This window comes from Anolis carolinensis, chromosome 4, assembly GCF_035594765.1.
Source record: "Anolis carolinensis isolate JA03-04 chromosome 4, rAnoCar3.1.pri, whole genome shotgun sequence".
In the NCBI taxonomy this organism is placed as follows: domain Eukaryota; kingdom Metazoa; phylum Chordata; class Lepidosauria; order Squamata; family Dactyloidae; genus Anolis; species Anolis carolinensis.
The window spans coordinates 186202553-186212397 of record NC_085844.1 but is presented as its reverse complement, the minus strand read 5'-3'; the positions used below and the strand labels follow the sequence as shown (position 1 = coordinate 186212397).

The 9845-nt window shown below is 46.7% G+C and overlaps 1 protein-coding gene across 8 annotated transcripts in view; it reads left to right on the top strand.

Moving 5' to 3' along the window:
* The first annotated feature begins 216 nt into the window (after positions 1–216).
* Positions 217–9845, top strand: part of st3gal3 (ST3 beta-galactoside alpha-2,3-sialyltransferase 3) — a 303637-nt gene continuing 294008 nt past the window's right edge. For 4 of the 8 annotated variants that reach the window (XM_003220200.4, XM_003220201.4, XM_062979659.1 and 1 more), the window contains exon 1: positions 233–391. The gene's annotated coding sequence lies outside the window, so the exon portion shown is untranslated. Of the gene's footprint in view, positions 392–9845 lie in introns of all 8 variants that reach the window. The other 4 variants (XM_062979653.1, XM_062979654.1, XM_062979655.1 and 1 more) reach the window with 4 other exon arrangements.

Sequence of the window (9845 nt, the reverse complement as noted above, 5' to 3'; positions counted from 1 at the left end):
ATCAGAGGAAAGGTACAGCCGCGCTGATTGGTCCTCGACGACTCTCCTTTCAATTCCGATTGGATGGTGGCGCGCCTTCTCTTTCGGGTGGGCATCCTCGCTCCTGATTGGGCGGCGGGAAGCCCCCCGCGCGCCCTCTCCGACGCTTTTTGTGCGTGTGTGTGGGTGGGGGGGGAAAGACCTCGCATCCCCCTCCCTCTCATTGGTTAGGAGAAGTCCCGCCTCCTCTTCTGATTGGTAGTCAGGCGCCCGTCTCTCTCCCGCTACCCTGGAGGCCGGCGGCCGCTGGCTTCTTTGCCACCGCCGCTGCCCGGCCCGGCATGGCGGGTGGCAGGGCAGCCGGAACCGGAGGAGGAGGAGGAAGGGCGGCTGGGAGCCCCCTGGTGCTCTGGTGAGGAGGAGGAGGAGGGGGAAGGTGAGGGAGGGAAATGGCGCTCGAGTCGTCGTCAGGGCAACGGGGGTGTGTGTGGGGGGGTTCATCCTGCGCCTCTCCTTCGCCTGAGGCAAGGCTGCCCCGTTGTGCCCGCAGGCCTGTTGCTCTGCCCGCTCCTTTCTCCGCCTTCAGGTGTCTTCAGGGCACCTCACCCCCTCTCTCTTCGCACCCTCATCTCCTTCCCCATCCCAGTCCTCTCGGGGCGCATCCACACTGTGGAATTAATGCAGTCTGACACCGCTTTAGCCGCCATGGCTCCATGCTACGGGACCCATGGAGCTAGGGGAACCAGAATTCTAAAGACCGTGTAAAACTACAACTCCACAGTATCGAACCCTAGAAGTTAAAGGAATGTCCAACTACATTAACCCCACAATATAAATCAGGCACAGGCAAACTTGGGCCTTCCCTCCAGGTGTTTTGGACCTCAATTCCCACCATTCCTAACAGCCTCAGGCCCCTTCCTTTCCCCCCTCAGCCGCTTTAGCAGCTGAAGGGGCAAAGGAAGGGACCTGAGGCTGTTAGGAATGGTGCGAGTTGAAGTCCAAAATACCCGGAGGGCCCAAGTTTGCCTATCCCTGATCTACATGGTAGAATTAATGCCTCTTAACACCACTTTAACTGCCATGGCTCAATGCCGTGACATCCAGGGACTTGTAGCTTTGCAAGATGTTTTGTCAGTTAATGTGGTGTCAAACTGCATTCATTCTACAGTGCCAGGCACACCCTTGGAGATGATTCATATATGGCAGTGGTTTTTCATCCTCTGGTCCCCCTGGGGTAGTCAGTAATTCTGGGAGTTGAAGTGCCAAATGCCTGGAGGACCAGAGGTGGGAAAACACAGCTGTATTGGAAGGTCTTTCTGGCTTGCTTTATAGAATTGATTGTGTGTGAAGAAGATCTTGGAGTCCTTGTGGACAACAAGTTAAACATGAGCCAACAATGTGATGCGGCAGCTAAAAAAGCCAATGGGATTTTGGTCTGCATAAATAGGAGTATAGTGTCTAGATCAGGCATGGGCAAACTTCGGCCCTTCAGGTATTTTGGACTTCAACTCCCACAATTCCTAAAAGCTGGTAGGCTCTTAGTAATTGTGGGAGTTGAAGTCCAAAACACCTAGAGGGCCGAACTTTGCCCATGCCTGATCTAGATCCAGGTAAGTCATGCTACCCCTCCAGTCTGCCTTGGTCAGACAGCACCTGGAATGCTATGACCAATACTGGGCACCGCTATTGAAGAGAGATGTTGACAAGCTGGAATGTGTCCAGAGGAGGGTGACCAAAATGATCAAGAGTCTGGATAACAAACCCTATGAGGAGCATCTTAAATTGCTGGGCATGTTTAGCCTGCAAAAGAGAAGGCTGAGAGGAGACATGATGAGGGCCATGTATCAAGATGTGAGGGGAAGTCATAGGCAGGAGGAAGCAAGCTTGTTTTCTGCTGCCCTGGAGACTAGGACACAGAACGGCTTCAAATTACAGGAAAGAAGATTCCACCTGATCATTAGGAAGAACTTCCTAACTGTGAGAGCTGTTCAGCAGCGGAACTCTCTGCCCCGGAGTGTGGTGGAGGCTCCATCTTTGGAGGCTTTTAATCAGAGGCTAGATAGCCATCTGTCGGGGGGTGCTTTGAATGTGATTTTCCTGCTTCTTGGCAGGGGGTTGGACTAGATGGCCCATGAGGTCTCTTCCAACTCTTCTATGATTTAGCAGTGGGATGGAAAGAGGAAATTGCAGTAGTAATGGCTGGGCAGTCAATTTTGTGAGGGGCTTGATTTTCCTTTCCAGAGCCCATTACATTATTAAGAGGAGTGCTATTTTTTTAATCTCTGAAAGATCATTGCTTGTTTGGAAATTATCAGGTGTTATGCAATTCCCTTTTGCTGTGGAGGAATACCTGTCTCCCTGAAGATTTAACTGGGGCTCCTGTCTTTGTTTCTGGATGCATCTATGCTGTAGAATTAATGCAGTTTGATACCACTTTAGCAGCCAGCGCTCAATGCTGTGAAATCGTAGGAGCTGTAGTTTCACACAGTCTTTAGTCTTCTTTGCCAAGCTACAGCTTCCATGAGTCTATAACATGGAGCCATGGTAGTTACAGTGGTGTCCAACTGCAGAAATTCTACACTGTAGATGGACCCTCTTGATGATGGTTGCTCTCAAGAGCTGAAGGCCAACTGTAGTGGGAGTGAGTCCAGTTGATGACCTTTTGTGTCAACATTTCTTGTGTAGCAATAGAAGGAAAGACAAATAAGAATATTGATTGAGCCTGGGATAGTTAATGGTGCATCCAAGTGTAATTGTACCACTAGATGTATTTTACATAAATTCTCCAACTGTGTCAATTCTGCCTTACCTAGCATTGAGTGTGAGCAGAATCCTTGATCCAAATTGTAACCAACCAGTTTCTGTTCTAGAGGAAAGAAGAAAGTGCTAAATATATCTGTAGCTGCACCAAACTATTGTAGTCTTGTAACTTTGCAGAGTTAACAGTTAAGTTGCTGAAAAAAGAATCCCTTCATTTGCCACACATTTTTATAGGAAGCTCAGCATAATTTATGTAGAAGGTAACATGAGAATTGCAGCTAAAAGGAATCACTAATGCCTGACCAGAGTACTTGCTGATCAAAGAGAAGATATGATCAATTTCTGAAAGGGAAAGCGTAGCCAACCATTCTTTCATTCTCCTGATGGATTCTTCTGACAGGCACATTTTACCATAGAACAGTCCCCATTGAAAACAGACTACCTGAAATGGATTTGACCATGCTGTTATCCCTGTTGTATTAGCTTTGAATGTTCCTGCATTATCTTATATTTTTGGGGTGGTGAGTTGATGAGATATTTACCACCCACTTGCATGCAGAAAGTAATATATGCCATCGTTATGCAGTAATAACATATGAAGCACTGATTATGAAAGTCCCCACAGCCAAAGTTCCAGAGAGTATCTAGAAAGACATCGAATTGGAAAAAGACGACATGCAAGTCCTCACAGCTGTATTTCCAAGCAGAACCCAATAATGCGGGTAGCTCTGTTAATCCCACTTCCTCAAAGCAGCAGTACATAGCATGATAACCAGTTTATTAGGAATAAATGATAACTTATAATAGAAAAATGCTTGAAGTGACTGGCTTGACCTTGAAGGAGCTGGGGGTGGTGACGGGCGACAGGGAGCTCTGGCATGGACTGGTCCATGAGGTCACGAAGAGTCAGAAACGACTGCTATTGAAGAAGAAGAGAATAGAAAAATGGTAAGGGACAGTGAATTGATGGTAGGAGAGAACTGAGGCTGCATTAGAAAGGGCAGGAAAAAGATACTAAATGTCCATAAACGGAGTACAAACACTGTTCATATTTTCCAGAAAATGAATACTCCAGCAATCATTGGTTTGGAAGAGAAGAGCTGCAGTGTGCTATAACCAGTCACCTATTTGTTCCTGATTTTAAAAGTGACTCTTACGCTGCTCCTAGGAAATGTGATTTGATCCTTAATCAGACAAAAATAGAGCTTGCTTTTGATCAGAAGTTTTCTTAACCAGAGGCTGCCCAAGACATTTCTAACAGAAAACCCAAATGGAGCATCGCCAAATTAAAGTACTAGTAATAAATATTGCTATTTAGTGGTGTTCATATTGACCATCTGAAGCAGTCTTCTTCTCTGCCTAATGAGAACATAGTGGGCCCTAAAAGCAGTCATACCTCTGAATTAGTTATTGTGAAAGGAATTCGGTATCAAAGACAATGGCTGCTTTGCTCACTTCCATATACATTCTTTGAGTCTGACAGTTCTTGGAGGTAGTATGATGACATTAGTGACCTCCTATCAGTTAGACTGGAAGGACTGGTGCTTAGCTGACTACAAGCCTCCATGTTTGAGGAATCTCAGCAAAATCCCCTTTTCAAGTCTGACCACATTCTGAAGTTAAGGGAGTTAGTGACTAGTGAGATAGCTTTTTCTATTGTGATGCTCTGCATGTGGAAATTGTGTGGCTTGTGTGATGGTATCGTTTAATCCCAAATGAAGAATGCTTTATTTGACCAGCAGCCCAGGCCTTCTAGCCTGTCATTTGATCTAGTTTTAAGCATTTCTGACAAACCTTACTGGCTGCATTGCTTTTATGTCTTGTTTTGTTTCTTCCTTTTTATTTTCTTGTTTTTTTTTTATTAAAATCTCATGACTGTTTCCATCAGTATGCTTCTGCTGATATATTACAGAATCATCATCATCTACAAAATAATATAAGAACACATGTCATCTCAATAAACAGTCATTATTAGTTCGTGTTTCCCCCCCCAGGGTCAATGATCCAATGAAGGTGCACGGAAGAGATAAATCTCTGAAGCCAGGCAGAAAGATAAATAGACAGATAAATAAATAAATAAATAAATAAGTACATATATTGTATATTATAAAGGGGTTTATACCTAGGTTATGCACTTCTATCATCATTGAGGATGTACAGTATGTGTAAGGAAGGCAAAGTATCTACCTCCTTTATACCTTCTTCCAGCCTCAGACATCAGAGCAATTGACTTCCCTTTTTAATGCCTTTCCCACTCAGTTTTTCCAAATATTCTGACATTGCTACAGCAGTCATACGCCCCTTAGCAACCACGGGGCAGTTTCTCTGGAGAGAGTGAAGAGAGAAGGCAGGTGTGTGTGCAAGAGTTCAGTGTTAAGATGGAGGGTGCCTGTTGCACAAGGGGCCTGTGTAAGAGAGGTGTACAATAGGATGAGCTATCTGTCAGGCATTGTCAACATCCTTGTACCTCGTCCTCCTCTCCTGCACATCTGGTTACCTGTTCAGTGAGGCCAGGTCTTGCTCTGGGATTCTTTTGGTCTCAATCCTCATTTTCCACTGGATGGCTTGCCCCTTGATCCAGGACACATGCCATAAAATGTTTGATACTTGCCATCCCACTGGTTTTGATGTCTCTTGATTTCACCTTACCTTGTTTTGAAAATGTTTTTTAATCAATGCAAAAAGAAGACAAAAATTATCATTCCTCTAACAGTGAAAAAACAGGTACAATGAAAATTACTTGTCTATAAGTTTCACTAAAAATCACTAATGAAGAATGTCCGCAGTGTGTAATATGTTTAAGTGGTTTTACCATCAGTTAGTCTGAAGCCTCATATATCGATACCTTGACTTAAGAATTTAATTTGTTCCATGAGCATGTTCTTAAGTCAAAACATTATCTCAAAATGTATTTTCCCTTTGAAATGCATCAAAGTGCTATTAATCCCTTCTGGCCCCCCAATCTCCCATCCCATTTTTTTGCTACGTGTTTTTAAATAAAATAACAACATGCTGCCACCTCATCAGCCGCTGCCATTCTCCTCCTGTGGCCATGAGGGGTGCTGCGGAGGAGCTAGAGGGCTTCAATGGTGAGGCCTCGATGTCAGGATCCTGGCTGCAGAGCACCAATAACCTTACACAGAGGCCAGTCTCTATCTAATATCTTTATTAAAGAAATATATAAAATCAATAAAAACAAGTGAAGAATATAGTTCAGAAGCAGACCTTTCAGATAAGGTCAAATATAGTCCAGAAATGTATTGTCCAATATAAGATATTAGAGTTCAAAGTTTTAATCCACTTGACCGAAACACACACCTTGCCAAGCAATAGTGTGGGGAAACAACAGAGTCTTTAAAGTCCAATGAAGCTTGACAACAAGGCTGGAAAATAACTTGATTCTCGACTAGATCCTTGACTGAAGGCAAGATGAACATGAAGCATGAAACAGAGTCCGTGGTAAAACGTGAGACAAGGCTAGACTTGAAGCTTGATCCGGGAAGCAAGGAACTGGGATTACGAAGTCCACACACGATCTCTCTCCTCAAGCTGATCAATTGACTCCACAAAGAAATCCTCGCGCCAAACACCTATATTGGGTCTCGTTTTCCCACCAACAGAACTCTTTCCCTAGAGAACGAGAAGCGAAACCCAACTCTGTCCAGATGCATGACTCCTTAGAATTTCCCAAGGGAAGCAGACCTAATCAGCCATTTGTTTGGCAGCGATTCTCAGGCTTCTGCGATTAGCCTCCCTGGCTCCCCTATCTTTAGAATAATTTTCCCTCCTGGAAAATGGGGGGGAGTTCTGCCCAAGGCCTGTTTGGCTGAATTCTTGTGGACAAACATCAACATCCTGCAGGTGAAGAGGCTCCGGCTCTTGCTGAACCGGCGAAAATCCCATGTTTTCCTCTTCATCTGCCACAATAGTACTAGGAACAGGACTACAAGGCCCATGAGTCATCACACTATCCCCGCCCTCAAGGCCCCCCTCAAACTGGGCCCCTCTCCTCGAGTCGCGGGGCCGTGGCTTGGTAGGGTAGGCCTGATGGAAGCGGCGGACTAAGTCGGGGGCATGGACTGTGGAAGCATCTTCCCAGGAGCGTTCTTTGGGGCCAAAACCCACCCAGTCAATGAGATACTGAAGGCGGCGGCGATGGAAGCGAGAATCCAAAATGTCCTGTACCTCGAATTCCTCCTCCCCGTCCACCAAAACAGGGGCGGGGGCCGGCCGGCTCGCATCGGGGCGTACACCATCTGCCGGAAGGAGCAGGGAACGATGAAACACCGGATGAATGCGCATGGAGCGCGGAAGTTGGAGTTTGAAAGTCACGGGGTTAAGTTGCGCCACCACTGGGTAGGGACCAATGAAACGGGCATCTAACTTCCGGCAGGGACGGTGGGAGGGCAAAAAGCGAGTGGACAACAGAACCCGATCTCCTACCTTGATCTCAGGGCCCGGCTGGCGGCGACCGTCAGCGTGGCGTTTATAGTCCTCCTTGGCTTGATCCAATTGCTGGTGCAAGAGTTGTTGCACCGCCGTGAGTTCCTGCAGCCAGTCCTCCGCTGCAGGGACTTCTGAGGTTTCAATGACAGAAGGAAAGAAACGTGGATGGAAACCATAGTTTGCAAAGAACGGGGTTTCTTTAGTTGAAGCCTGAACACCATTGTTATAAGCAAATTCTGACAGAGGTAATAGGGAAGCCCAATTGTCCTGTTGGTAGTTTACATAACAGCGAAGGTATTGTTCCAAAGTGGCATTGGTGCGCTCAGTTTGCCCATCTGTTTGGGGATGGTGAGCTGAAGATAAACGAGAGTCTATGCCCAATAGTTTTTGTAGTGCTTTCCAGAAACGAGAGGTGAATTGAGATCCACGGTCAGTGACTAAACTCTTGGGCAATCCATGTAGTCGGAAAACATGTTGAAGGAATAAATCTGCAGTCTCTTTGGCCGTGGGGAGACCATCGCAGGGGATGAAATGGGCCAACTTGGTAAAAAGGTCCACCACGACTAGAATCGTGGTGAATCCAAGGGAGGGTGGTAAGTCAGTGATAAAATCCGCGGAAATTATCTCCCATGGGCGAGAAGGAGTGGGAAGGGGATGCAGTAGCCCTGACGGCTTCTCCCTTCGTGTCTTGGAACGCTGACATACAGGACAGGTATTGACATATTTCTCCACATCCTTGCGGATCTTGGGCCACCAGAAATCTCGTAGGATCAAGTGCATGGTCTTAAATAGCCCAAAGTGTCCTGCTGGCTTGCTGTCATGACACAGATGAAGTGCTTTTTCTCTGCCGGGACCTGGAGGGATGTAAACATGATTCCTGTAGCATAGTAGCCCATCCTTAAGTGAGAATGGGAAACGTAGTCCTTGGCGAATCTGTTCTTGAGCCCAGGCATCTGCCTGTTGACTGGCTCTAATTTCTTGAGTGCAAAGGGATTCTGGGTTAGAGGGAGTTGGTTCAATTGGAATGGATTTGGTGTTTCCCACTGTGAGCGTGGCAAAGTTTTCGGGTTGCAGCAATCGAGATTCTGAGGTCTCTCTGCGTCCTGCAGCATACTCTGGTTTCCGTGATAGAGCATCTGCTTGCTTGGTCTGAGCCGGGGTTACATAATGGATCTGGAAGTCAAAACGTTCAAAGAACAAAGCCCAGCGCTGCTGCCTTTGATTTAACTTTCGTGCGGTCCTTAGGTGTTCTAAATTTAGATGATCAGTATGAACTTCAATGGGAAATTTGGCCCCTTCCAACCAATGTCTCCAATTTTCAAAAGCTGCCTTTATGGCCAAAAGTTCTTTCTCCCAAATAGTGTAATTTCTCTCTGGGGCTGTTAGTTGACGGGAGTAAAAAGCACAAGGGTGAAGATGATCTCCCACTGGTTGCATGAGTACAGCCCCAATTGCCACATCAGAGGCGTCAGCCTGCACAACAAAAGGGGTTTTAGGATCAGGGTGCTGTAGAATTGGCTGGGTCGTGAATAGCTGCTTTAGCTGGTGGAACCCTCTCTCTGCTTGCTCCGTCCAGCGGAAAGGCTGTTTCCCTCAGATGCAGCTGGTGATTGGGTCAGACCAGCGAGCGAAGTCTGGGATGAATTTGCGGTAGTAGTTTGGAAACCCCAAGAAGCGCTGTACTTCCTTCTTGTTGGTTGGCGCCCGCCATTCCAATACTGCTGAAACCTTTGCCGGGTCCATGGAGAGCCCTAGTGGTGAGACGCGGTATCCCAAGTCTACCTCTTGCAGATCAAAGGCGCATTTCTCTAACTTGGCATATAGTCCATGATCCCGCAATCGTTGTAGCACCATTCTGACGTGTTGCTCGTGTTCCGATTGTGATCTAGAATACACCAAAAAATCGTCCAAATATATGATCAAGAACCGATCTAGATAATCCTGGAAGATTAATCCTGGAAGATAATCCTGGAAAATGCTGGAATGTTGCGGGAGCTCCAGATAATCCGTAATTCATGACTAGGGACTCAAATAATCCGAATTTGGTCTGGAAGGCGGTTTTCCATTCGTCCCCTTCTCTTATGCGAACTAGATCGTAAGCCCCGCGGAGATCCAGCTTGGTGTAAACCTTGGCCCCTCGGAGTCGGTCTAATAGGTCCGAGATCAGAGGCAGGGGGTAGCGGTTCCGCTTCGTGATGTTGTTCAATGCTCTATAGTCCACAACCAAGCGTAGGTCCCCTGACTTCTTTTTCACAAACATCACTGGGGAAGCAGCTGGGGATTGAGAGGGTCTGATGAACCCCTTGCGGAGGTTTGTCTCTATAAACTCCCTGAGAGCTTCTTGTTCTGGTTCAGTCAGGGAGTAGAGGTGTCCTCGCGGAATTGGGGCCCCCTCCACCAGGTCAATGGCACAGTCGTAGGGTCTATGTGGGGGTAGTTTCTCGGCTTCCTTTTCATTGAAAACTTCCCAAAAGTCCGAATATTTCTTGGGCAAGGTGATGATGGGCTCTGCGTCTGTGGCATGGCAGACCTTGGCTACTAGACAATGGTTTTGGCAATATCTTGAGGCGAACTGCAGTTCTCTGTTGGACCAGGAGATGTTTGGGTCGTGGAGTGTTAGCCATGGAATACCCAAAATCACAGGGAAGTGGGGAACCTCG